At 44.2% G+C, this 3,834-nt stretch overlaps 1 pseudogene; it reads left to right on the top strand.

Annotated features, from left to right (window-relative positions):
- Nucleotides 1-2,460: 2,460 nt before the first annotated feature.
- LOC122435634 lies at nucleotides 2,461-3,056 on the top strand (annotated as a pseudogene).
- Nucleotides 3,057-3,834: the final 778 nt, after the last annotated feature.

A 3,834-nucleotide genomic window follows, 5' to 3' on the forward strand; every position in this document is an offset into this window, starting at 1 on the left:
TACTTTCTTTAGGGACAACAGATATTATGTTTAAAATAGAAACCTTGATTAATTTCACAAACAGGCCCTCCTAGATAGTGCTATAGCCATGCAAGCCTTAACTGAAGAACAAATCCAATTGAGAAAAGCAGTAATTCAAAACAGAATGGCTTTGGACATGCTCACAGCTGCTCAAGGAGGGACCGCTACTATAATTAAAGTTGAATGTTGTGTATATATTTCTGATTTATCTGGCAGTGTATCAGCTGCTTTAGATGGCATGAAAAACCAGGGAGAAGCAATGTCAAATGAAAACATTCCTTTCTGGACTTTGGTCCTATCTGGGGTGAAGGGTGATTTTTGGAAAACTATATTTACCATTGTTACAGTTGCCTTGATAGTTCTGCTTTGTGGACCCTGCCTTTTGCAATGTATTATGAACTTTATAACTCAAAGATTGGTGTCGTTCTCCCAAATTGGCGGTTGGAGAGCCAGGGTGCAATATATCCTTATAAGTGATGCTCATACTATGAGTTAAGAACATCAAGAGGGGGGGATAAAGGAGGAAACAGACAGAACAGGCTCCATCTTTTTTTTTTTTTTTCGGGCTCCATCTTGAAAGCAGGACTCCATCTTTAGCTGGACTGTGGACTTTGAACTATATGCCCAGTACCTATGGAAACAACATACCAATTGGAAAAACTAGACACCACCCCCCACCCCTCCATGGAAGAGCCCCAGGGCTCATTCCTAGACTCTCCGTTGCCTAAAAGAATACCCTAATTATCTGTATAACTGAATAAAATCATAAATTATATTATGCTTGTTGGAGTATGACCACAGGCCTAGTGACAATTGTCCACTGCTAGCTACCTAGGCTTAAGGCATACGAATCACGGATTAACTTTGATTGTATCTTTCTTTTCCTTTGTTCAGACCAGTTTCAGAGAATTTGGGGAGGTGGGTTTGAGCACGTACACTTAGGGTATATAAGGTTTTCACAAAAACTGGTTGGAGTCCTTGGCTAAGAGGAGACTCTGCCTTGGGCCCACCAGTGTAATAAACTGCACTCCACTATCTGCATTGTGTTTCTGAGTGAGTTTGTTTCCCAGAACGCATGGGTACAACAGCCCCTCAAATGCATAGTCTCAGTATTAACTTAACTACAGGGTTTTAATCTGTTGAGCCTGTCACTTCCAGAGTGGTCCCCTCTTCTTTATTTAGGCTTCCTCTGTTTGCAAGTCTCTTCAGTGTCTAATGTCTGTGCTGACAGGAGGGGCCGAAGGTGCCTACTTATTTAGGCTCACTTGTTCAATTGTGCTGTGGAGAGGGAGGAATACTGCAAACAAATACCACTGGCATGTTCAATTGTTCTGTGGAGAGGGAGGGATACTGCAAACAAATACCACTGGCATGTGTGGGTTCATACCAGTGGATGAACCACACTGGCTTTGCCACCACCCAATGTAGCATGTACTTGCCGGGTCCACAGTGCTCAAATTCCAGGTTGCTCTATAAGGGCACTATCCCAAGTGGACCCTACATTTCATGCAATTCCCAGGCCTAAACCACTCAGGTTGTCGGGTATTCTGCAAGGGCACAGATCCAGAAGTGCTGTGTGTTTTGTGCCCTTCCCAGGTCCAAGCCACTCATGTAACTGGGTGCTTGGTGAGCCCACTGTCCTAGGTGGGCCACGCGTCTTATGCATCTCCCTAGTACCAGCCACTCAGTTTCCCAGGTGCGCCATAAAGGCACAGTCCCAGGTGTGCTGTGTGTCTCCTCTACAGTGCTAATCTCAGTCTGTGACACCCCTGGCAGATGTGAACCATCCAGGATCCCAGACATGGCTATCAACTGGCAGCCTGCTCACAGTTTGGGAGAAGATGTGGTCTGTGGGGCTGAGATTGCAGCAGCTCTTTTGCCTTCTGGTTCTGACTGCCACACACCTGTCTCTCTGCGTCTGGGGAGGTAGGGTTCTAAACAGCACCCAGCTTGCTCTCCTTTGGTATTCACTACAAACCTTTTTTTCTTTGAGCATGCCAGGTGTCACCATGAGGCTTTAGAGTCTTTTGCGGGAAAGGTGTTTGTTTGTTTGTTTGTTTTTTTCTTCTCTGGTTATCCCATGGTTTGGGTTGCTATGTCACCTTAGCTCCCTGAGATTGTCCTTAGGTCATTTAAGCCCAGTACTTACCTCAAGGACCAAAGATGCAGCCTGCGGACATGAGTGTCTGAGCCAATTCTCTGCTGGTAATTGCAGTTAGGTGCGGATTCTGTGGGATTATTTTTTTTCCCCTGGTTATGTTGTCCTCTGACTTAAACTTATACAATGCTGTATGTCAATTATATTTCAGTAAAACTGGAACAACAACAACAAGAAACACAATGAGATACTACCTCACACATGTTAGAATGGCTATTATCAAACACATAAGAGAGATTTCAAAGTAAGGAGAGTCTTAATTTTATCAACCTTTTCTGAGCATGGAGAGCACAAACAAGGAGGACAACACAACAGAGAAGTCTGGAGAATATAGGAGTTGCTAACTTACATCATTAGAAGCTGAAAAGGGAGAGAGAACTTCTGGTGAAGCAGATAGCAAAAATGTCTGCACAGGGGGCCAAAAGAAAAAGATTAAAAAAAAAAATAGCACAGCTTGCAATCCAGGAGACACATCACAATGTCCAAAGACACCAATGCTGATCCCCATTGCCCCTCTACCTTCTGTCCTGAAGCCTGTCAACCTGGTCTATAGGGACGTCATTTGTGTTTGGTGCCAGCAGTTAAAACTGAGCACCAAAGGCTGAAAACTAGATGGATATAAACGACCCTGTGAATATGCCTATACTCATTAAAAAAAAAAAAAAAAGAAACATTCCTGCCAGAGCCCAGGAGGCCAGAATCCTGTCCCTAATGAAAAGGAACTACAACTGGAATGCTCTGTTGAGAGAATGCATCTTCTGAATGGGCTGCTCCTCCTGCAGAGGAGTCACCTGCCCTTGATGGAGCTCCTCCGCCTCTTGAGGGAGTTGTATCAACTTCTGCCCCCGACCCAGAGGCTGGGTTGGGGGGCACATGAATCAGCCATGGGTGTAGATGTGTTTCCCAACCTGACCTTCCCTCCCACCTCCCTCCCCATCCAATCTCTTAGGGAGCATCCCAGTGCACCAGCCCTGAGCCCCCTGCCTCATGCATCGAACCTGGACTGGCGACTATTACACATATGATAATATACATATTTCAATGTTATTCTCTCAAATCATCTCACCCTCACCTTCTCCGATAGAGTCCAACAGTTTGTTCTTTACATCTGTGCTTCTTTTGCAGTCTCGCATATAGGGTCATCTTTACCATTTTTCTAAATTCCATATATATGTGTTAATATACTGTATTGCTGTTTTTCTTTCTGACTTACTTCACTCTGTATAATGGGCTCCAGTTTCATCCACCTCATTAGAACTGATTCAAATGACTTCTTTTTAATAGCTGAGTAATATTCCACTGTGTATATGTACCACAACTTTCTTATCCGTTCGTCTGCTGATGGGCATCTAGGTTGCTTCCATGTCCTGGCTATTATAAACAGTGCTACGATGAACATTGGGGTGCACGTGTCTCTTCAGATCTGGTTTCCTCAGTGTGTATGCCCAGGAGTGGCATTGCTGAGTCATATGGCAGTTCTATTTCCAGCTTTTAAAGGAATTCCACACTGTTTCTCCAAGTGGCTGTAACTAGTTTCTCAATCCCACCAACAGTGTAAAGGGTTCCTTTTTTCTCGCACCATCCACTCCAGCCATTTATTGTTTTGGTAGACTTTGGATAGCAGATCAGTTTTCCCAGCACACTTGTTAAAGAGA

This window comes from Cervus canadensis, chromosome X (genome assembly GCF_019320065.1).
Source record: "Cervus canadensis isolate Bull #8, Minnesota chromosome X, ASM1932006v1, whole genome shotgun sequence".
In the NCBI taxonomy this organism is placed as follows: Eukaryota; Metazoa; Chordata; class Mammalia; order Artiodactyla; family Cervidae; genus Cervus; species Cervus canadensis.